Source organism: Lissotriton vulgaris, chromosome 5 (genome assembly GCF_964263255.1).
Source record: "Lissotriton vulgaris chromosome 5, aLisVul1.2, whole genome shotgun sequence".
Lineage (NCBI taxonomy): Eukaryota > Metazoa > Chordata > Amphibia > Caudata > Salamandridae > Lissotriton > Lissotriton vulgaris.
This window is the reverse complement of record NC_141693.1, coordinates 17,416,737-17,442,164: the sequence shown is the minus strand read 5'-3', so window position 1 is coordinate 17,442,164 and position 25,428 is coordinate 17,416,737.

Genomic DNA, 25,428 nt, shown 5'->3' with positions numbered 1-25,428 from the left:
CAGTAGAGGTTAACATTACAAACAAATTCAGTGACCAGTATTAAACGTATTATCAGCTATTCAAAATTAGCAGAGAAAATATATGTATAATACCTATTTCGCTGTAAGCAGAATTAGCAGAAGAAAAATAAGTCATGTTGGTAATATCAAATTTGTTTTAGGCTATCTTTTTCAGTTTGTGAAAAATATATATGGCTGCGATGCTTTTGAAAAATTACCTCAAACAGTTATTACAAAATGGCCGACTCTTTCCACTGAAAGGTGCACTGTGTCTGCTTGTCCTTCTTCTCTTTCAGCGTACTCCTTCCATAAGCAGCCAAAAAGATACATTAGCCCCCTCACTGACAGAAATTTCTCTGACAGGGATTTGGGTGTGCTGGAGAGTGGTTGGGTTTTTAGGAGCTTGTGAGAGAATTACTAATCTATAATTGTTTTGTTTTTTCAATGCTAAAGATTCTTTTTTGTGAATATATAGGGTGTGTTAGAATTCATTTTTCAATTATTTTAAGTAAAACTTGGGCAGTGTGAAGGAGGGTTTGAATTGTTTTTCTGTTTTTTTTTTTTTACATTAACCATAGTCCTCAACAATTTTTGGGGAGTAGGACGTGTTGGTTAATCATTTTTATCTCACAGAAGTTACACAACTAAGGCTTGTGAGGGAGGGTGCTAATTTTTTCACCTGTGCATTTTTTCAAATTAAGAACATGAACACCAAACGATTTAAGATTGATACAGAGGAATCTTTGTTCAAATGTTTGGATGAAGCTCCAGATATTTATTCAGAGGGTGACAGTGACATTGAGGTGGATTCTGGGTAGGGTCTGGAGTCCAGCAATGGGGAAGAGAGTGTAGGTGATGAGGACCTTGGTGAGTGTGGAGGAGAAGAAGAAGAAGATTTATCTCAAGAAGATCTGTATGAGACTGTCTGGGATGAAATTGCACCAGGCAATGATAATAACAATTATGGTATTGAGTTTATTGTGAGGAATCCAGGAGTCCGGAAAGTTCCCCCAAGAAATTCCCCCCCAGTTGCATATTTGCAATTGTTTTTAACTATGGAACTGCTTGTACACATAGTTCGTGAAACAAACAAGTATGCAAGAGATTTGCTGGACAAAATGGCAAACTGGATCAGTGAGCATCCCCATTCACGGCTACGTCGATGGATGAATGGAGGCTTGACTGTAGGCCTCTTGAAAAAATGGATTGGTTTATCTATTAACATGGGCCTCATAAAGAAACGTAACATGACACATTACTGGGATTTGTCACACCCTTCTCAGGCCACACCTTTCTTTGGGAAAGTCATGCCATTGTGGCAATACCTTATTGTCACAAGAATGCTTCACATAAATGACAATGCCACGGCAAAGGTGAGGAGAGTTGAAGGTTATGACCCGTGGCATAAGATTAGGCCAGTAGTTGATTCATTGAACCATGCTTTCAAGCGGTACTATGTGCCACATCAGGTGATTTGTATTGACGAATCAATGATTGGCATGAAAAATAGGGTGGCTTACATTCAATACATGCCTAATAAAAGGCATGCTAGGTTTGGCATTAAGAAATTTGAGGTATGTGACAGCAGTAACAGTTATGTCCTTCATGTAGATTTATATTCTGGGAAGGATAAAGCAATAGGAACAGAAAAGGGGTTTGTGTTCAACAAGGTGATGAGTCTTCTCCGCTCATGTGATTTACTAGGTAAAGGGTATCATCTAATGACTGATAACTATTACACAAATGTCAGTCTAGCGGAGGAGCTACTTGAGAACAAAACTCTATTAACAGGCACAGTGCGGGCAAACTCTAAAGGGCTGCCTCCAGAGATTGCAAGGGCCAAATTGCAGGCAGAAATGTCTAAGTATATGAGAAAGAAAGGGGTATTGGCATGCGCCTTTAGAGAAAAGAAAAGCCAACGCAAGCCTGTTCTACTGCTGTCCACCTCTAGCCTAGCAGATGATGTGACTGTACAGACAAGGTCTGGGAAGTCAATCATCAAACCTCAAGTCATTCTAGACTACAATAAAGGAATGGGTGGGGTTGATGTAAGCGACCGCAAAATATACGAATTCGCAGCAGAGAGATCAACACACAGATACTGGTCCAAGGTTTGGCGTAATCTGATTGATGTGTCAATCATGAATGCTTACGAATTGTATAAATTGAATACTGATCCATGCAATGATCAGAGGCGCCACAGTTTTATAGTGAGTCTTGTAGAGGCACTTTGTCTACGGCAGGATGGTTTCTCTCAAGAACAAATACCTACAACACCACTACTTTCTCTTTGCAGTGAGGACTGTGCTGTGTGCTCTGACAGGAGTCAGCCTGGGGGGAGAAAAAGGTCCCGCCACTGGTGTCCTGCCTGTAAACTTGGTGTTCATGAGCAATGTTATCCCCAGTTAAGTCACTGTCATCCCTCTCCTAGTGTTCAGGAGGAACAGAACTAGCTTTTTGTTGCCCTACAATTTTCTTCATAACTATCATAATATTTTACATTATTATTACTACATTACCATTTTAAATATTTCAGTGTTTGCAGTTTATTTGAAGTAGTTGTAGGTTGAGTAAGTAACAGTTATAAAAAAAATTATCAAAAATAAAAAAAAAATATATATAAAAATGTAAAAAATAAAAAAAAGTTTATTCTTTTTTTGTTCATTCTTTACAGTTAAAACCTGTAGTATAGTATATGTAAAGATTTTTTGAGTACCTTTTACGGAGGTTGCCTTGAACCAACTGTACAAAAAGGTGCTGTGGGTCTCCTGTCACCAAAAGCACCTCAGTGAGGGCATTAGCACAAGGCAAGCTGCCATAAACCTACAAGCTGTCCCTAGGCTAAACATGTGTACTTGACGGTTGTTGAAGACCCGGTCCACCTAGAGGAAAAAAGAGAGAGAGCGTGCCTATAATCTGACCCTTTACTAAACATTGTTGGTACAGCCAGGAGAAACCAAAGCAGACGGAGGTTGCCTTGAACCAACTGTACAAAGTGGTGCTGTGGGTCTCCTGCCACCAAAAGCACCTCAGTGAGGGCATTAGCACAAGGCAAGCTGCCATAAACCTACAAACTGTCCCTAGGCTAAACATATGTACTTGACGGTTGTTGAAGACCCGGTCCACCTAGAGGGAAAAAAGAGAGAGAGTGTGCCGACAACCTGTCCCTGTAGTAAACATTCATGGCAGAGCGAGGAGATACAAAACAAGAGGCAGGTTGTCTTAAACCAACAAGCTGTCCCTAAGCTAAACGTGTAGTTGACTATTGTTGAAGTTCCTAGTCCACTTAGGAGGGAAAAAAGAGTATGTCTATGACCTGACCCTGTGCTCCTCTTGTTGAAAGAGTAAAAACTAGATCCAGATTCCTAGAGCGTATACCAAGATGCTTCCCAGGAGGTCAACAGACTTGGTATACCTTCTAGTCACCGACTTACCTGACAAATGCTTCTTTGGCAACATCCAACAGTCTTTCCAGCGTGACATGATTATTCATCTTCTTCACCTTCATCACAGACACCATCCAAGTGTTCTCATGAGTACGGTTTCCAGCATGTGAAGAAAAAACATGATTTAATGATTAAGTACTACTAGTCACACATCCCCAAATCGCACAAATCCATTTATTTGATACTCGCCCTCTTACTATGCAGAGTTGGATTGGAAGTAGCATTTTCAGAAGCAGCGCATCCCATCAGAAACTCTCATGCAGAACACGGTTGGTATTAGTGAAACCATGTAGTGCTAAACCAAGGGCAATCAAATCACTTCTAAAAAGACATTGGTCACTCTCTCTCACCCCACATCAAATGTGACTGACTTTGCACTGGTTTATATCCACCCACTTGTCAGTCAAGACAGTATGCTTCCCTTTATCCTTGCCTGATAAGTTAGACTGCTATTTATTATGCAGAGTAGAGCAGTTCTATTTACTCTGCACTGTCCGCAAGGCATGCAAGGCTAAGCTCATTGTTTATCCAAGCTGAGATCAAAAGATAGTCACATAACAGGACCCTGCCTTCTAGACTAACAACCCATCTGACCATCCCCCTGCCAACAAGATACCAAGAGACCAAAGCTTGCTTCGGGTTCACCAAATGAGCCATGTAGCAAAAGCCCTATGCACGATATCAGATATCCATGTTATGTCATGTTATCCCAGAAGGGTATCCTGGTGCTGAAGCAAGAAATATTTTGGCCAAAGTAGGTGCTAGATCAAGAGTCAGGGCTTCACTTCCTAGTGGAATTCAAGAACTGAGGTGGTGGATCTGATGCACAGGGGCAGATCATTCCTGACTTTAGGAGGGAGGAGAGAGCATGACTGCCAGATCTGCCTCTGTATATGTAGGGGTGTGTGTGAGTCAAATGCCAAGGTTCACAAACACATAATAAGGAGTTGGGCCAAAAACTGAATTTCTAATGAGAGACTAAGTGTGGTAAACTGAAAAAGATAATAGTGAGTAAAAGACACAGAGAGAGCAGTAAGGTTGTTTATGCCACTGTAGGTAGAGGACAGTTGGAGAAATTAGCTGGTTAATTAGTGTGGTGCATGACTTACCTTGAGACTGTCTTTACCTGCCAATATGCCATCAGATACCCTAACAACGCCAACTCCTTTCACAGGTGGCCCAAGAGCAATACTGTACCAGCACTCCAAGAACTCTAAAATGCCTCTAGGCTCCCTCCATACAATTCCAACCTATACTCGTCGAAAAAAATGCTTCAAAACTCCATCAGGGGTAGCGAGGACTATATCAATGCAAATCTTTTTCCCTCTCTATCTCTCTCTGCTATTCTCCTCAATCAAAATAACTGACTAATATCCACCACTTAAATTACGTTCATATTTCACCATACTAATTATCCACTAATCCTTTATGGTTTCTAGAGTAGCGTGCTACTCGCCAAAAAAGCACTGGCTCCACCCGTCCCATTTTATGCCCCACTTTGCGGTTGAGGAAGGTTACATGGCGCAATAAACCACGCGGCTTATGTTTTCATGACAGTGAAGGCGGGGGAGAGAGATCCATCAACAGTGGATGGTACCGTCCTTGCATGGCACAAAATAGCCCGTAACCTTGCTGCGCAATCCCCTGCTGCAAGTAACGTGCGAAAGCATCTGCCGAAAGATGCTTGAAGACCTTAATTATTCTACTTGGGGAGACCTTTACATGGGAGGGCAATTTCGTACTAAAGAACAGTTCTTCACTACAAGAACACCGACCACAATGGATACATTCTTGTATATCAGGCTCCCACAGAGTGTGAAGGCTGTCACACCAGCATTTCCGGAAGGAGCCACCTACGTTGGAGCCTCTACATGCTTTCTCACAGGCAAGCCCTCCCAAACATGCCATCTCCCTTCTGTAGAAACACACACAAGCTGCGACCCCATCTCGCCCTATTAGAGCCAGGAGAGAATGGGATAAAGACCTGAACACCCCACTGATAGATGACCAATGAGAACACAGACTACGACTTGTCCATTTTACATTTTTAAATAGACTGTACTATACCCCGGCCAGACTCCACACGTTCCACCTCAGGGATAATGTTAGATGCGCTCGCTGTGGCGGGGGGGGGGGGGGTGCGGATTTCCTGCATTTGGCGTGGTGTTGCCCCCTAGTGGCGGAATATTGTACACAGGTGTTTGATTGCCTCTCGGGCACGTTGGGGTACAGCTGACACCATGCATACTAGTAGAGCTATTACACTACACTACAACAACACGGCCCATAGAAAATTCCTTGCTATGAGGCTCCTTTTGGCTAAACGACATGTAGCTTGTCGATGGGGGAGAGGACGTGCGCCTAAATTCAAATGTTGGATACACACAGTGTCTACTTGGCAAGAAAATCTGAGCTATTATGCAGAACTATTGCCCACTGAATCACACCCAAAAGATATTTGGGCCCGCTCACCTCCTACTTTCTTGCGCAAGAGGCGGACCACGATGGAGAGGCAGAAACTGAAGGCTTGGATGCTGGTAACGAGCCTGGGCCGTGAGGAACACATGGGCCGAATAGATGGGACTGGCTAGTTAAAATCTGGCGTGATATTGATGACAAGGGAGAAATTTGATGTTGATTTGGTGTGTTGATTTATCCGGATGTGTTGGTGGGGACGTACAGAGGGGCTGAAAAGGAAATGTGTGAGGTTTCTGTGCTTCATTGGCCGGGATTACCTGCCTTTTGTATAGCGCACTATTGTTGATTCTCTGCACTACACGACGTGATTACTGTTTGTTCCTATTAAAGTATGGATTGCAATGCTAGAAAGTTTGCCAACATCATAGACACTCATGGGAGGGGGGTAGTTGGGGTTTTAGATAGTTTGATGCAGGAAGGTGCTAATCTCTGTAGACTATGCTGTAATGTACGACTCGCTGACTTTTTATTGCACTGATGTACTGCTTAATATTTCAATAAACCACACAAGATGAACGACACAACTGACAGGCGCACAATAACCGCAAAATGAAACTTTGTGCCAAATCAATGCAGAAGACAAAATCCATGTAAATCTTCTGATATGCAACTTCACCCTACTAGATACATTCATGTTGAGAACAATAAGGTAGTAAGGTTCAAGGCTCTGCACCGGTGCCTCCAGACGGAAGCCTCACTGAATGCCACCTGTAGATTGCCACACTCCCAGGGCATTCACTTTTCTCCTTATATCTATCCAGATGCATAGGCAAATGCTGAAAGCTGAATTTCATTTGGTGCAGAGCATTGGGGATGGGCTAAAGACATTCAAAATTGGAAATCATGAAATGACATTTCGGGCAGTCACATTCGATACCACCCATAGGATTCCTGACTATCCTCCTGCAATCAGACACCCTGAATAGATGCCAAGTGGCATCAACACAATACAGCTTGAAAAGGCAGAGATTGGCAGGAATAAACCTGGTAGACAAGTCTGGAGAGAACAGATCAAGCTGCAACTCAACGTTTGCTGTCAAACAGGAGAGTGAAGCACACTATATTGCCATAATCTTGACTCCCCAAAATGTGAGAAAGTGATCCATATCCATGAAAAGAGTAAACATGACCATTTTGTAAATAATTTGTAAATCTTCAGATGGAAAAAAACACTGCTCAAGAAACAAAATCAAGCGTCATCGCCAGGGAGCGTGGCTAGGACAGGGAGCGAGGCTAGAACAGGGAGCGTGACAAGGTAGCCACGATGGCCGCGTGTCGTGCAGGTGCATAGCTGAGCTCGACATTGACCTCTCAACGTGATGTCTGAGCAGTGCAGATGGCAAAAATTGCAATGTTTACTTTGTGAAAAGTAAGTGCCTCGGCCCTCAACAGGACGTCACTGCAGCATGCATCACACATTGACCCTGCCATGCTGCCAATGATAGTACCAACACAACTACTAACCAATCGCACTCCTATAAGTGTGACAATTCTGACTATTCCAGGCTCCAAAAGCTATGAGAAGTACTTGTGTGGCAGGCATCAGTCATTTTGAATTAATATGGAATTAATAAGCTACTGTTGTGCTCATTGCTAAATTCCCCAGAGTCCAGCAGGCGTGCACACTCTCAGTCCTTGGACACCAATTGACAGTTGCTCCGCCTAAACTGCATGCCTGGAACCTGGATCTGTTCCACATCACTGAGGCATATGGCAGAACCCTGGGCCTGGTGGAGACAGAGGTGACCTGGGGATGTTGGGCCTCTCTAATTATACTGGTGAGGTGCACCAACCTCCCCACTTGCTACTGCCTCCAATAGACTCCCATGCCCACCTGTGCTACCCGTCGTGCAGCCCTCAGTGTCCGAGCACTGGGATTAGACATGGAGAACACATTGCTGGGAGCAAAGGAAAAGCTAAATATTACCCCAATCGCCCTGAAGACACTAAGGTCTCAGATGCCTCCTCACACTCTATATACAGTGTACTACTTCCTCTTCAGAATCATAACTGACACACAGCCACAGTTAGCTATACAAACATCTAGAGGCACCCTCATACATCCAAAATCACAAAGACTATTACCTCAGACATGACCCAACATCACAAACACCTAATATCCATATGCCTACCCACAAAGAGCAACACGGTCTATCACCAATCAGTACATATGAAGCAACACATCTGAATACTCTCACAATGGCCCATTTTATGAAAAGTAGCACATCACTGGTTGAAAACACGATGCGTCACTTTTAATTGTCAAATCCTTGCAACACTATGGATGTGATATATTTACACTACAGAGCTCCATGTATCAAGGATTCAACAGATACGTCAGGAATCCTGTCGTACTATTTGGCACAATAATGACGCATTGCTGGAGTCGGATACTTAACGCACCTCCAATAATGTGTCATTACAAAAGTCCCATGTGAAATGCCCTGCATCACTCCATAAGTCTGCTTGACGCAGGCGTAAGGATTGTTACACAGTCAAGTCGTAGGAGTGGTATAGTGAAATCTCAAAGATTTCACTACGCCACTTCTACAAGGTTTTTGCAGGGAAACGCCCACCCTCCATACATTATACTTGACGCAGGTATAATGTGGTGCATGCATTTACAAAATGACGCATCTGCCTCGGAACGTCGTTTTGCAAATAGGGTGCAGTGTGGCACATTGTTTACAACACCCGAGTGTCACAAAAAAGTGATGCAAGCCCTCATAAATAAGGTCCACAATATATATAACATGCTATTCATAATAAGAATCACCTCCGTCTCTCTGCTTTTCTCAGCATAAGGGGAGAAAGAGGTTGATGGGAAGAGGTACAGGATTACAAAAAAATCACATGAGTGATAAAACCAGCTGAATTTTTATCAGACTATCTTCGCACGCCACAGCCTTATGATTACACAGGTCCCTCCAACAAGGAGGTCAACACATTTTACCCTGTGAAGTGATAGCTAAGGATGTTTTTCATTTTTGCAAAATGATCAACTTCAACAATGATACATTTTGAGAGCAAGAGAAAGGTGCCAGTCCAGCCTGATGCTTTCTCTTCAAGTAAAAACATAATAATGCAAAAGCCAAATTTGTTTTTTACAATTTTTAAAGTGTATTCGTGCACTAAAATATGGCATTTACCCATTTTTTTTAAGAGGAGAAAATCAAGCTTGTCAAGAGTAAACAGAGGCTGGTTGATATTGCGGTCTGCAGTTGGGCCTTGGTCTGTAAATACTAGTGTGTCTTTGCATGATAGCAAAACATGTAATTTCGAATTATTAGGATAGCAAGCAATAACATCTAACAGACACACAAACAATACTCACATACGCTTACCTATGCCCCTATTCATCTGCTAAATGGTAGGTAATAGGAGTAAAGGTGTCTGCAACGACACTGGTTGCGTCATGATGTTTTTTACAAGCAGATTCCTTGGTTCTGCTAAATGGTAAAAGCTTGTACTGACAGGGAGAAAGACATGTGAAGCGCTAACTCAAAAACTGGCTAGGCAAAGAGTGTTACGGACATTGCACTGCTGCCTATGACTGGATGCAAGACCCTTCGGAGCATATTTCATTGCTGCTGGTGAATGTCAGTCCACCTCCAAGCTTGTCAGTGTGCCTGCCCCCTTCCATCAAACCTCAACACAACTCTCCAAGAAAGTACAGGTCTTTTTCATAGCAAAGGTAATCTGAAGCCTATCAACAAAGATGGAAACACTGCATTCGTCAACCCATCCATCCAAAATGAAATAATCAAGTTAATTCCCTTCCCACATATTATTTATGTTGCTTACAAAAGCTGTAGAACGATGTACGTGGTACAACTTAGAAAAGTGAGCTGCTTCTCAAAACACAGACGAAACACACAAACACAGCTTCCAAACGATAGCCTTTCCTTGCCAAAGCTGTTTGATAGTAAAGACAGTTACGAAGCAGTAACTTTTATTTTCATTTCAAGGAAATACATTTTCCATTGCATGAGAGACTTTTATCACATAAATCGTTTTATTGCAGCTTGTGAGGGCACTGTGAGAATTGAGGGGCAAGGCCGAAAAGATTGCAAAACTAAAAACATTACATTATAGTCAAGTTTATTTTCAGTCAGAAGAGTTCTGATTTCAAAGGCACCGTCTACTAAAATTCACCCATTGTGCATGAACCACAGGCCTCGTTATGGCCACTGTTACTTGCTCTCTTCATTTATTGTTTTGTATTCCCTGCACGCTAGAATGCTTAAATTTTCTCACTATATATTTTATAATATTGCCTGCACATGCGTGATAGATACTTCCTTCCTCCCAACCGTGTAAACTGCCTACTCATGTTATTTTCATCGTGGCATGCTCCGAAGGCCTGCTTTCAAGGCCTGCTGCCACTGCTACGACAGGAGAGAACGACCTTTAGTAACCGATCCCTGTCTAATAAAGTGTAAATAAGGGTGGGAGTATTTAGAGGGATCGGTTGAAAAGAGGAATGCAATACAAAAAAAGTAGAATAGGCAAAGTGAACAGTTAATTTTGGAAACGAGTCGGAGAGTCACCCAAGATTTTAAAGTGACGTGCAATTTCTCATCAAATGAATCCTTTTGATTTTAGATAAATGAATTGGTACTGTGAGCCGTACCTGTTCTGGTTTGTGGATGTTTTCAGCCCGATTGCCAGAAGCTTCTGCAGTGCAGCACTCCAGCTCGGAGACTTGCTGCACTGTCTCTGGGGCTGCCGGCAGATTTGAGCCCTCTGCTGGTGAACAGGGGTTTGTGCAGCTTCAAGCAAACGCTCGTTTCCATTTCCTGAACCCGATTACTGCCTTACTTTTAGGTGAGGAAATATGTGTGATTGAGACTGAATATGGGCAAATACAGCTTTCACAAGAAAGATGAAAGTGTTCCAGATTGTTATTAGATGAAAATATTGATTTTCAAGCAACATAACTTGAAAGAAACCCCTGCCAAATGAGTGTCTGCTCTTGGGCCGATCAGATCGGCCAGAGCACTTTCACTTTTAACACAGGGCCGATTAGATCGGCCCGTGGCACTACTTAGGTTAAAGGGAGCAGGGTGGACACCCGGAGCTGGAATGTACAGAACCTGGGAAGAAAAAACAATGAAATATTGGGCACAGCGCTCGCTTTTTTTCCGTAATCCCGTGCCCGCCCACGCCCACGCCCCCAGCACATGCCCACAGCACACGATATGAGACATGGCATGAAGGGCGGAACGTACCACACGCCCCCAGCATTTGTCACGCCCCAGCACACGCCCACAGCACAACGCAGACACGCCCACAAGGGACTACTTTGCTGGCACAGTTCTTTTACCTTTTAAATGAGATGGTGGGCGTCTGCATAGCCTATGACCTTCTGCTGCCACTGCCCTTTCCAACGCTGTATTGGGTGTTGTGATTGGTGCTGTGGTTCCTGAGATTACCCGCCTCAAAGGTTTGGGCTCTCTCTTTATGATATTAGTATAGATACCAAGGTGCCATTACCCAATTTAGTGGTGCCAGTTGCAGCCACCATCACATATGAAAAACGACGCCTCCCCCAGCCCCTCGCAGTTGTCTCTTACACAGGATCTGGTTGACTCGTTCCGTTACGATCCTCACATATGTGTTGGAAACCAGCTGTGCTCCTCGGTTCATCTCCGTATTCCTGTCCTAGTACTGAAGCTTCCTCAGTGGTGAGATTCTTGGGATTCGAGATCCGGGGCGCCAGCCTGTGGCTCTCGCTTATATGACGGGAGATGGGGACGTCATCCACATACCTGACAGTTGAGAACTGGGGATCCCTGGTAGGGGCCAAGAGGTAGGAGTAGAAGTACCGTTGGGAGTGTGAGCCTGGGGGAGAGAGGGACAGAAAGTCAGAGAAGAGAGCGCACACCCCTCCCCCACATGCAATACCTTCTCTGTGCACCCCCTCACTGTCCCCCATCCACCTTTAGTCTATAGTGCATGTTACTCATCTCGATGAACTGGGGGAGCCCAGAGAGGGGTCTCGAGAGGGAGGAGTAGAAGTAGAGGAGGGAGTGCAAGCCTGGGGGGAAGAGGGACAAAGGGTGAGAGAAGAGAGCGCACACCCCTCCCCCACATGCAATACCATCTCTCTGCGCCCCCACGCAACACACTCCCCCATCCACCTTTCATCTATAGTGCCTGTTACTCATCTCAATGAACTGGGGGACCCCTTAAGTGGGAGGAGTAGAAGTACTGGAGGGAGTTTCAGCGTGAGGAGTGAGAGGGACAAAGGATCAGAGAAGAAAGCACACACCCCTCATAGACTGTCGACTGGGTAGGGGCCAAGAGGTAGGTGTAGAAGTACCAATGGGAGTGTGAGCCTGAGGGGAGAGAGGGACAAAAAGTCAGAGAAGCGAGCACACACCCCTATCCCACATGCAATACCTTCTCTCTGCACCCCCTCACAACACTGCCCCCCCATCCACCTTCAGTGTATAGTGCATGTTACTCGTCTCAATGAACTGGGGGACCCCAGAGAGGGGTCTCGAGAGGGAGGAGTAGAAGTAGAGGAGGGAGTTTCAGCCTGGGGAGTGAAAGGGACAAAGGATCAGAGAAGAGAGCGCACACCCCTCATTGACTGTCGACTGTTTAGTGTCCGCGTGCTACACGTGCCTTGAGCTCCACACACTCTCTGAGGTGTTAAAGCGTAGATGCCTGCAGTGGACTGGACTAAGCCCTGATTTAGATGTCTATGGTAACAGAATATTCTCCTATTTGTGCCTGTATTGCTAAACCCGGCAGAATATTCCTGCGGTGTCTTTCACAATACTGTCCCCAACGTGAAGGAAATTACACTGGTGAACTTTCCTCCAGATTTAGCACTCGTCCACATATTGATTTTGTCTCCATTACCACCCACCTTTAGATCAGACTGAGGAATCTGGGATGGTGCCACACACACATTATTCATCCTTCTCTGCTTATAGATCAGAAAACCCCTGACACTCGCTAGCTCTCTCTCTCCATCCATCACTTCACTAACTCTCCACGTTGCTCACCTGGTTCCTCTTCCCCCGGCGGCCACGCCCACGGACACGCCCACCGTCGAGCTACTCTTAACCTTTCGTGACACCCGCTTCGCGGGTGCCACTCACTTGCCTTTGTAGAACTCTGCTGCCTGTTGCGTTCAGGACGGAGCCAAGGTCCGCGCAACGCTGAAATTTGTTTGTTTTCCTGACTGCCGCCTCCCCGAGGACTCGCTGGTGTGAGCAAGCTCTGCAATCGGCAGAGCCAGCCTAGGGCTCCCAGCTGGAGTCCTAAGGGTTAGAGGCTTGGGCAAAAACTACCATCTGCAAGGCGGGGGACTGCGAGGACCAGCAATCTCCACGTTGCTCAGCTGGTTCCTCTTCCCCCGGCGGCCACGCCCACGGACACGCCCACCGACGACAAGCACATAACCACCATCACTTCACCCGCGACGCGGGACACGCGCTGGTCGTAGCCCGTGCGAAGACCGGGCAAAGAGCGGGCCGTTTTAGGCCGTTAGAGGCCGGATAGAGCAGAGCCGGGCCACCTCCCTAACTCCTAGTTTACAAACTTTTTGTTAAACATCTCCACTTGTATAAACATGTCTCCAAGGGGAAGCAGAAGTAAGACTGCAGCAAAAAAAGGACAATTAACTGGCCCCATAGACAGCTTCATAACTGAGGCTAACACCTTTATAGATCAGAGTATTTCACTCATAGAACGGAGAGTATCCCAAGACCTCCTGGAGGCCCGACGATCCTCAATGGGTCATCTAGCAACCGCTAGAACGCCAGTCCCTACCAAAGATCAAAGACATAGTGAGGGCGGGACCAACAACAGGCAAAGCCTCCCAAATATAGTTGATCTATCGGTGTCACAACTTTCAGAATCTCAACTAATAGATGACTCTGACCTAGAAAAAACTCCCGACTTAGTTCTACATCCTACACCAGAAGAGGTAAGACAGGCAAGAGGGAGGAGGGAGGGAGCTATAAAAAAGAAAAAGAATCATGTAGCGACAAATAAAACACCAATGAGAAAACAAACTCTACCCGCAACAGAGGAAATAGGAAATACACTTAGTCCCCCCCTGCTTGGAAATCAGAGTAGGCACACTGTGAGTATACATCATGACGCCTCACCTACCACGAACTTAGTGATAGTACCTGAGGGCTCCCTAATAAATAAAACTGATTGTAATTACAATCTAGACTTGCTGGAAAAAATTGGAAATCTCCTACATAAATTCCTCTCACCCATTCAAGATACCCTGGCAAAACTAGAAAAAGCCGTAGTCGAACTCTGTGTCGATGAAAGCTAATTCTGCCTCAAATCGTGTACAAGACCCACAAAAAGTACAAAAACCTGGGGCACCAAAACCGGTAAATTTAATCCCCGTGGCTCAAGCAAAAAACTCGACACCTGTACCCACTATAGCCCCGAAACCCCCAGCTACAATATCAACTAAGAACAAAGCACCAGACACTTTAGCCTCAACAATTCTATCAGGAAAGAATAGCACCCCCTGTACTAGCACCACCACAGCCACAAAAAGTAAACAATCATCAACCAAACAACCCCAAACATATCGACCGAGAGAAACACAACGACAGGGCTAGACACGACCAGTAACACGACCAGTAACACTTCCACCAGAAGCGAGTCCCTTTGTTGCTATATTGACAGGGGTACCAGACGGACCAAAAACACGAACCAAACTGGTCATTAAAAAACAAGATACAACACTGGCTTAGCATAAATTGTCCACCACCACCCCCCTACTGCTCCACTAGAATTTTGATGGTTAGAAGAGCCCCTTGGGTCGGCTATGGTAAAAAATCAATACAGGGGGATTGCGTCCTAATCACTTATGAGGACCCTAGAATAGTAGAATACATCTGCTCAGGAGAGGGCCAAACTATAAATGGGGGGGTAGGAATAAAACGTCATTCTTTCTTTTACCCACCCAGATTTCAGGATGGCCCCTCGCAAATAGATGGACCCTGGTACACAGTGGGCCCTCATTATCGAGGCAGAGAAAGGGATGAATGGAGAGGGCAAGAACAGTGGAGAAAATATAGAGAACCCCCACGTTGGGAGGGTTGGAACGGATTACCACTAACAAATATGTACAGTGGCCTAGAGTGTGTCGACTGACCACCACAGCCAGAAGAACAGGCCTCTAAAACCCCAGATAACCCGCCAATCTCAGATAACCCTTTAATCCTTGAAGACCTAGTTACTCCCAGCAATCTACAAATCGATAACAGCTTCAAAAATAATCCCCCAACCATGAGCATGATCTCCTGGAACATCGCGGATTACGACCAAAGCTGGAGGATGGGACCATCATGCACCATGTACACAGACATCAAATAGTCTGTCTACAGGAGACATGGTCACAATTAGAACATCACCTACAGGGGTACAAGACATACTTTTCCCCTGTGCTGGTGGGACAAAAGGGTAGACCAAAGGGAGGACTAAATATTTATATAGCTAATACCATCCAAAATATAAAAATAAATATAATTGAACTGGATCCTTACTTCCAGATCATTGGTCTCTCTTTACCGAAAAATTAGTTTGTAGTCATCATCAATTTTTATAACAACCTTGAGGAAACACAGCTCCAGAGAGTTTTGGCCCACCTTTATGAAAAATTAACTACCCTCAGACAGAAACAAGGAGCAAGGGGTGTATTATCTATAATATGGGCAGGAGATTTTAATTTACATCAATGTACCCAACCAGAGCAAAAATGTCCTGGTATGGTGACAGAGAAAGGTGATTCCCTTATCCATTTTTCTCACAATAATGCGGGTGGAATAATGAACGATCTCCTATCAGATCTGGACCTCCAAATAGCAAATATTCCGGATCATAGAACTAGTTTACTAGAACCGACCTATATAGGAAGAGGTTTCAGCACTACGGTTGACATCATTATAATATCAGCAAGCCTACAACCCAGAGTAAACAGCTTTGAAGTCATGCCCAACATCCAAAGTGACCATGTTATTCTTAAAATGGAAATGACTACAAATCATCAACAGTCTCTGCCTATGACGATAGCTAGCACACTGACCGAGGATAATATAAACATGGGCAAATTGAATGGGTATTCAATAAAGTGGGGGAAGATAAACCCAGAGGAAATCACCAAAGACTTGATAAAATCAGTATACCCCCAAATTAAGAAATGCTTAGACACACGGATAGAAGATGAGGAACTCCTTAATAGCTTCGCTCAAATTATGGAAAAAATAAAGTCCCTACTCACAGCAAAACATAAAGCTGGACCACGCCGATCAAAAGGATGGTTTAATCAAGAATGTACTCAGGGTCATTCAAAACTCAAAGTAGCACTAAACAAAGATGAAAGGGATCCTCATACCATATCCGCTCTAAGAAAGGAATATCTTACAATCAGAAAAAAGAGAAAAGCGGAACTAAAGCAAGCTCTATGGGATGAACTCCACGTTAGTGCACAGGAAAAAAACAGCCAGGCCTTCTGGAGAGTAATAAGAACCCCGTTTTTGGCTGATGACACAAACCCAAAAATTGAAGTTGCGATAGACGAGTCAGAATGGGTATCACACTTCTCAAAAATTTCCAAAAACCATCCTCTGAGCAAGAAACTGAAGACGAGAATTTAAAAGTGCCGCTCTACCCTATTCAAATAGACTTTGAAATCTCCGAGATCCTTCTGGCCCTGAACTCAACCAAAAATGGAAAAGAACCAGGCCCGGACGGAGTCCCGGCTGACTTCTTCAAGTATAACACAGATCTTTGGGCCCCGATCATTACCAGGGTGTGTACAGCAGCGGCAAAGAAAGGAATCCTGGAGTCCTGGACAAGGTCCGTCATGGTACCGATATTCAAGAAGGGTAACCGCCAGGACCCTGCTTGCTACCGCCCAATATCTTTGTTGGACTCATTGGGAAAGCAGGCAGGGTGATCCTGGAGCGACTTCAGGACTGGGTGGAGGAGAGAGGAATATTGTCTGAACTACAATTTGGTTTTAGAGAGGGCTTTGGAACTGTGGATCAAGCCCTAAACCTTTCCGTGATCATTGGAAAACATATACACGCCAAAAAAGATAAACTCTATATGATTTACGTGGACTTGTCCGCGGCGTTTGACTGTGTTTCTCACACCAAATTGAGGTCTCTCTTAGCCCAAATGAGGGTAGATCCGCCACTCCTGAACTTTCTAAGGGAAATGTACTCCAAGCCCTCTGCCAGATTCCGCTTTGGCACAAAGGGAGAGCTGACAGCGTCCTTCAGAGTGGAGCGCGGAGTCAGACAAGGATGTGTCCTGGCGCCTTTCCTTTTCTCCCTCTATACTAACAACTTGGAGGTTGAGCTTTTGAAGGGCGCCCGGGACCTCCCACAGGCAAAACAACGCCTGATTCCCGCTCTGCTCTATGCGGACGACGCTGTCCTCCTGGCACGGACTCCCTGTGAACTTCAAAAGACCCTTAACAGGTATTCTCAGTTTATGGGTACCCTAGACCTTCACATAAATGTGAAAAAGACTTTTGTGATGACGGCAGGCGCTGGGAGAAAACATCTGAAAAATATTACCCTCAATAGTCAAAAAATAGACTCTGCAACTGAATACTGCTATCTGGGAATTACAATAGACAATAAACTGTCCTGGAAAAAGGCAGTGGAAGCGAGGAAACACTGCTTTAAAAGAGCGTTAGCGGCACTGGTGACGTTCTCACAAAAACTGGGAAAACGACCGCCCGTGGAACTGTTAGCGATATATAGGGCCAAATGCCAATCGACAGCCCTATATGGAGCAAGTTTATGGGGTCACACGGATGTCACTTCCTTGCAAATAGCAGAAAATAACTTTTTTAGGTTTCTTCTGATGGCCCCAAAGCGATCTTCAACTTATGCTTGTCACGCTGAATTAGGCGTCCCATATATCGAGGACCTCGCAAAAATACAACCACTACTTTTATGGCGCCGCATCTGGACCTCGGAAAAAAATGACCTTACCAAGATGATAGTGGCAGACGCAATGACATTAGACCATGCCTTAAAAATCAAATGGTTAGCCTATATCAGGAACTTTTTCATTGACCTTGGGGCAGAGCAATATTACTCAAATCCTGAAAAAATCAGAGAACTTACAAAGAAACAACTAAAAACATTAGCCCTGGGACATTTGGAAAACCTGAGATTACAATCTGAAGTAGGCAAACCGTCCGTTCAACACGCGATAATGGTCCAATCTACCCTTTCAACTCAGCCCTATCTAAATCTTAATATTGGTATTTTTGACCGCCTTCTTCTGACAAGATTCAGATTAAACATGTTTCACAGACTGGTAGCTTTTCCAACAGCAAATGTTTGGGATTCGAATCCACCTTTATGCCCCTGTGACGAAAAGTCAATACAAACTACCTTACACACTGTTTTGTTTTGCAAGTTCTATCACGAACACCGCAAAGTTTGGCTATTGACTTTGTTAAAATCCTGGGGTCTTAGGCAATGTCGCCCTGCCATGCTGTGTTTACAGCTTTTGGACACTGAAGCTACCTGCTACCATGTTCTTAATTTTCTGAAGTGTATTCATAGACACAGAAAAAATCTTTAATGTAATTTCCTTAAACAAAATAACGATCTTATAAGTCAGATGTGGAACTTCCTTGTTATATGTAATTACCTTGCACTTTTTTATAATTGTTTTACTATGTATTATCATTGCTTTTATGGATTTCTAACTTTGAAATTCCGAATAAAGATTATTTATTATTATTACTTCACTAACCCACTTATTTGTATCTCTCTGAACGCGTTTCCTCTCTCATTCTGTTTATTATATTAATAGTCAGAAATCAGTTTATCTTCTACAAAATCTATACATATTCAGGAAATGCATACTTAAATTCAGAAGACCCTGCCAACTTAGGTTTGACCACCCAACTTGGCAGGAATACCTCTGCAGAGGGAATCGTATCTGTCAGAACCCCTTTCAGAGGGTCGCAGGGCACACAGGGTCTACTGGGCCCAGCCAGGGGGGTTGAGGCATTTTACTCATGATGTCCCAGGGCCGGACCTACTATGAAGAAATCTGAGCAGCTGGGCCAAGTACCCCTTTCTGCACTTGACTGTCAGAGTGGAAATGGTCCGAGCAGAACAAGGCTTGCGGGGGTGCGGCTGGATACAGTTTAGTGAACACAACACGGGATCACAGCTCAACAAGCACGTAGCAGCAGTAAATTATTCTCCAGCCAAATCCTCACTTTTATGAAAAAATATAAGTATTTATTTCTACCACTAACAACACAAAGGAAAAACAACAACACAGCCCCTCCTGAGGTCGGGACTCTAGTGTTCCTTTGGCAGTTCCCAGTCTCACTCCTTCGCTCTGGTGAAAGTGGGTTTGAGGCATGTGGGCTGCTGAATTCATATCTGTGCATAGATCGCCGCCTAGTGTTGGGTCCGGATGATTGTACATTGTTGTCCTGGAAGAGTCTTTGAAGTATCACGAGATAGGTGGCTCCTCCCCTGGACTACAGTGCGCATGGGCATCGCCTCCATCCCCAGATTGTTTTTTTCCGCCATTGGGTTCGGATGTGTTTCGGTTCCCTCTGTCGGAACCGATAGTAGTTTTACGTTTCTACTTGAGACCAAAAGGTCTTTAGGCTTGGCGTCGGTATTGTTTCGTTCGGGTTATCTTATTCTCAGCTCCGAACACTCTCTGCCCCTCCGCGTGCTCTCGGCGCGGACGGGCCTACTCGACGCTCCAAGTTCCTGAACATGGAACGGACTCCATTCAAGAGGTGCCCGGTGTGCACCTCCAAGTATTCGCACCTCGACGTGCACCCTGTGTGCAACAAGTGTTTATCACCGGACCATGACGAGGCCAGGTGTATGGCCTGCTCAAAGTTCCGGTGCAAGAAGACCCTGAAGCATCGTCGGGCCGCTCGACTCCAGGCCCAGTTGTCGGTGCCCCCTGCGCCCCCGCCGGACAACATCTTTGAAGCATTTGAAGACAACGAGAATGTCTTTCAGGTTTCGGACTCTAGCCCTGCGTCGGAGGGAGAGGACTACGACGCAGAAGATGAGGAGTTTGATGAAGCCGGCGACGAGGTAGGGGACGACGATGGGGCCATTGCCACCGTGGGGGATAGCTCGGAGGAAGAGCACCCCCAGACTGCCTCAGGGGCTGATCCCCAACATACGGCCCAGGTCGAGGGATCGCCTTCGGGCCTTACCCAAGACCTTGCTAATAGTCCAACTGCCCCGCCTCTCGGCCCGGCCGCGGACATTTCTGAGGCGCCACTCCCGTTGAAAAAAACGAAAGTGAAGCCATCGGGATCTACACCATCGGTTTCGAAACCGAAAGTGAAAGCTCCACTGGTGGGGCAGAAGGCTCTAGAGGCGTCAACACCTACAAAAGTCAAAATGGCCGACTTGAAAAGCCACGCCAAAATGGCCGACCCCAAGGCCTCGGGGTCGACGCCGAAGACGAAGGTGGCCGACGCGGCTGCGTCGGCGCTGAAGATGGTCGAGGTCGACGACCCAAAAAAGGCTCCAAAGAAGCGCCAAAGCGATTCCAAGGCTCCGGCTGTGCCGGCTCCGACCGTCGGGGCCAAGGATGGCAAGGTGTCGACTCCGAAGACGCTGCCCCCGGCAGACTCGACTCCCGACTCAGGGAAATCGCTCGAGACAGTCAAGCCCTCTCCAGCCTTAACGAAGAAGGTCGTTGAATCCCTCCAACGGATTCAAAACGCTGAGGTTCCCGAACCAGAGGGAGTGAAGCCGAAGCCCGCATCGAAGCCGGTGAAGGCGCAGACGCCTATTCGCTACACCCTGCCGCCAAAGTCGACGCCGAAAGCCTACGCTCCGAAGCAGGGGGCGGACGTGCCCTCGAAGGAGACGTCGACGTCCAAAGCTGCGTTGGTGGTGTCGAAGCTTCGGCTCCAGCCACTCGCGGAGGAAGAGCGCCGAGAGGTCATCATCGACGCCAATACTGGGAAATTGTCCCTCCTCAAACGGAAAATCACCACGGAGCCAGTGCTAGAACATTTTCGGATTCCTCTTAAGAACAAGAAGGACTCGACGGGCGCTTCGGCCCCTATGGAGCCTTCGTCTCCCAAACATGTGGAACGTTCTCCAACGCGTTCTAACGCGGGGGAAGGTGACGATGAAGAGGAGGTCGAGTACAACTATCCGGCGTACTCGGATCCGGAGGAGGAACATGAACCTTGGTCGGCCGGAGCCGACCCAGACGACCCGCAATCGGGTCAGGAACCGCAGCTCTTTGCGGCAAAGACCTCACCGACGGAGGACTCTGCAGCCTTCAACGCCTTGATTGAGAGGGCCGCAGCTAACCATGATGTCGAGCTCCACTCAGATCCTGTGGATGTGGACTTTTTGTTTGACACTTTCTCAGTGGCCGAGAAGTCAGTCAAGACATTGCCAATGCTCAAAGGAGTGCTAAAGCATGCGCCGGAGGTCTTCAAGGAGCCCACTCGGGCGCGTGTCATCAATCCTCGAATTGATAAAAAGTATAAGGCAGCGCCCTCGGATCCAACATATATCAAGGGACACCTGCCACTGGACTCTTTGGTTGTATCCAACGCTCGGAAGAGTGCGAATTCACAGACAACTGGTGACGCTCCTCCCCCAGACAAAGAGTCGAAAATATTCGAGGCCTCAGGGAAAAGGATTGCTGCGCAGGCAGCTAACATCTGGCGTATTTCAAACACGCAGGCCCTACTTGCACGCTACGTTAGGGCTCACTATGACACCCTAGAGACACTGTTGCAGCACTTACCTGACCAGTACAAGGAGGCTGGGGAGATGTTAATTCAGGAGGGCAAGCTAATCGCTAACGCTTCCATCAAATGTGCGCTAGATGTGGCTGAAACTGCCTCCAGGGCAATCAACACTAGTGTGTTGCTGAGAAGACATGCATGGCTTCGAATATCAGGCTTTAAACCAGATATACAAACGACCATACTCAACCAAACAGTTAATCCTGACCACCTGTTTGGCCCCGAGGTGGATGCGACACTGGAAAAAATGAAAAAAGACACAGACACTGCTAAGTCTATGGGGGCCCTCCAATCTCAGCAGTTTCGGGGTGGTTCCTTTCGCCGCTCCAATTCCAGAGGCACCTCAAGGGGTCAAGCATCGCAGTCCACACAGTACTATAAGGGCAATACCCAGACCTCATACACCAACAAGGGTAGAGGTGGCTACAGAGGCAACAACGTCAAGGGCAGGGGACGTGGAAACAATAGCTCCAGGTCCACCACCGCCAACAAGCAGTGACGTCTTGTCACTGCCCCCCGACCACACAACACCGGTCGGGGGGAGACTCCAGCAGTTCCTGCACGCGTGGAAGTCCATCACCACGGACAGGTGGGTGAGATCTCTTATCCAGTACGGTTACTGTCTGGAACTTACTTCCACTCCACCAAACATACCTCCAAGAAGCCGTCCTATGTCCGGCGAGCACTTGCACTTGTTGCAGCAGGAGGTCACAGTCATGCTGCAAAAAGGGGCAATAGAGCTCGTTCCACTGCAAGAAAGGGGAACAGGGGTTTACTCCCTGTACTTTCTCATCCCCAAAAAGGACGGATCCCTAAGGCCCATCCTGGACCTCAGGCCCCTCAACTGGTATATTCTCTCGGAGCACTTCCATATGCTCACGTTACAGCAGTTTCTCCCTCTGCTTCAACAGGGGGACTTCCTGGCCACACTGGACCTAAAGGATGCATACTTTCATATCCCACTGCATCCTTCCCACAGGAAGTATCTCAGGTTCACAATCCTAGACCAGCACTAGCAGTTCAGGGTTCTGCCGTTCGGGGTCACCACAGCGCCAAGAGTCTTTACAAAGTGCCTGGCGACTGTAGCGGCGCATCTGCGACGCCAAAACGCCCACGTCTATCCTTATCTGGACGACTGGCTCATTCAGGCAAGGACAGAACAGCAGTGCGCAGACCACGTGTCGCGCACTATTCATCTCCTGCACGATCTGGGATTCTCGCTGAACTATCCAAAATCCCATCTCCAGCCCGCCCATGTACGGCAGTATCTGGGCGCGACGATAAACACACTGGCAGCCATAGCGCAGCCAAATTCAGTGAGAATCGCCAGCATCTAAACGCTGATCCAACGACTCAGACCTCAGCACTCGCTTCCAGCGAAGGTGTTCATGCAGTTGATAGGCATGATGGCCTCCTGCATTTCCATCGTCCCGCACGCGAGATTACATATGCGTCCGCTTCAGGAGTACTTGGCACGTCAGTGGACTCAGGCTCATGGGCAACTGACAGACCTAGTGTTGGTGAGCGGTCGGGCGTACAACTCTCTGCATTGGTGGAATCCACAAAACCTTTGCAAGGGCCGCCCGTTCCAAGAGCCTGTGCCACAGATTATCCTGACAACGGACGCTTCTCTCCAGGGATGGGGAGCGCATGTACTCCATTACACGGTGCAGGGACCATGGACACTACAGCAGAGAAAGATGCACATCAACGTTCTGGAGCTGATGGCAATCTTCATGGCCTTAAAGGCATTCAAAGTACATCTGTGCAACAAGGTCGTGTTGATCCGGATGGACAACATGACGGCCATGTACTACATTCAGAAGCAGGGAGGAACACACTCTCCGCAGCTGTCTCATCTGGCTCAGAGCATGTGGAAGTGGGCCATTCAGAGGAACATCTTCCTCATGGCGGAGCATCTCCCGGGCAAAGACAACCAGATGGCGGACCTGCTCAGCAGGCACAGCCACCAGATGCACGAGTGGGAGATACATCCATCAGTACTCCAACCGTACTTCCAAAGGTGGGGTCATCCAGAGATAGACCTGTTCGCCACAAAGGAGAACGCAAAATGCCAAAGCTTCGCCGCCAGGTTCCCACACCCGCAATCGCAGGGCAATGCGATGTGGATGAACTGGTCTGGCAGATTTGCGTACGCTTTTCCCCCAGCACCTCTGATACCGCTGGTGGCACGCAAACTCAGGCAGCACTCGATGACTCTCATCCTGGTTGCTCCAACGTGGGCTCGCCAACCATGGTACACCACGTTTCTGGAACTCTCCGTGGTACAGTATCAAAGGCCTCATCTCACTCCCAGCCTTCTGACGCAGAGCCATGGCGACATTCAGCACCCAGATCCGCAACAGCTCAACCTGGCGATCTGGCTCCTGAAGTCCTAGAGTTTGGCTACCTCAATCTTCCCCCCGATTGTATGGACATCATTCGGGAGGCAAGGAAGCCCACTACTCGAGCTTGTTACGCGGCCAAGTGGAAGCGTTTTGTCATGTACTGTGTAAACCACGATATTGACCCACTGGACGCTTCCATTCAGAACATTATGCTACCTGTTCCACCTGTACCAATGCAATTTGGCGTACTCTTCCATCCGCATTCATTTGTCTGCGATGGCAGCATACCTTCAGAATAGGCAACACCTATCCCTTTTTAAGGTCCCTGCTATCAAGGCTTTTCTGGAAGGCCTCAAAAGAGTCATTCCACCGCGGACACCACCAGCTCCAGAATGGAACCTCAATGTGGTTCTTACAAGGCTGATGGGTCCTCCCTTTGAGCCACTGCACTCTTGTGAGCTTCAGTTTCTGACTTGGAAGGTTGCTTTCTTAGTAGCAATTACATCGCTACGGAGGGTTAGCGAGTTGCAGGCGCTCACCATCCAGGAACCTTTCTTCCAAGTACACGCTAACAGGGTGGTGCTCCGCACTAACCCTAAATTCTTACCCAAGGTTGTATCTCAATTCCACATGAACCAAACAATTGAGTTACCTGTGTTTTTTCAAAACCCGGAATCACTGGCGGAGCGGATGCTCCACACCCTTGATGTTAAAAGAGCCTTGATGTATTACGTTGACAGGACTAAAGATTTTCGTAAGACCAAGCAACTATTTGTTGCTTTTGCCTCACACCACAAGGGAAATGCTATCTCCAAAGCTGGGATCGCTAGGTGGATAGTGAAATGCATTCAGATCTGTTACGCTAAAGCTAAACGCACTCTCACAATTCCACCGAGAGCCCACTCCACCCGAAAGATGGGGGCCTCTATGGCTTTCCTAGGTAACATTCCCTTAGAAGATATTTGTAGGGCAGCCACATGGTCTACCACACATACTTTCACTAAACATTACTGTGTAGATGTGCACTCTAAACAGCAGGCAGCTGTTGGCCAGGCTGTTCTCAAAACGCTTTTTCAAACTGCTGCAGCTGGCACGGGCGGCCGCCGCTAATGGAGGGACTGCTATATATTCTATGCACAGATATGAATTCAGCAGCCCACATGCCTCGAACTGCAAATGCTACTTACCAGTATGCATCTGTTCTTGGCATGTAGGGCTGCTGACATTCATATCGCCCGCCCTCCTCCCCGGCGCCTGTAGCAGCTGCAGTATTTCTTTACACATATTTTCATACTCTTAGCATGGGGCATCACTCACATATTTCACTCCATCTCTGCCAATGGCTAAAAACAATCTGGGGATGGAG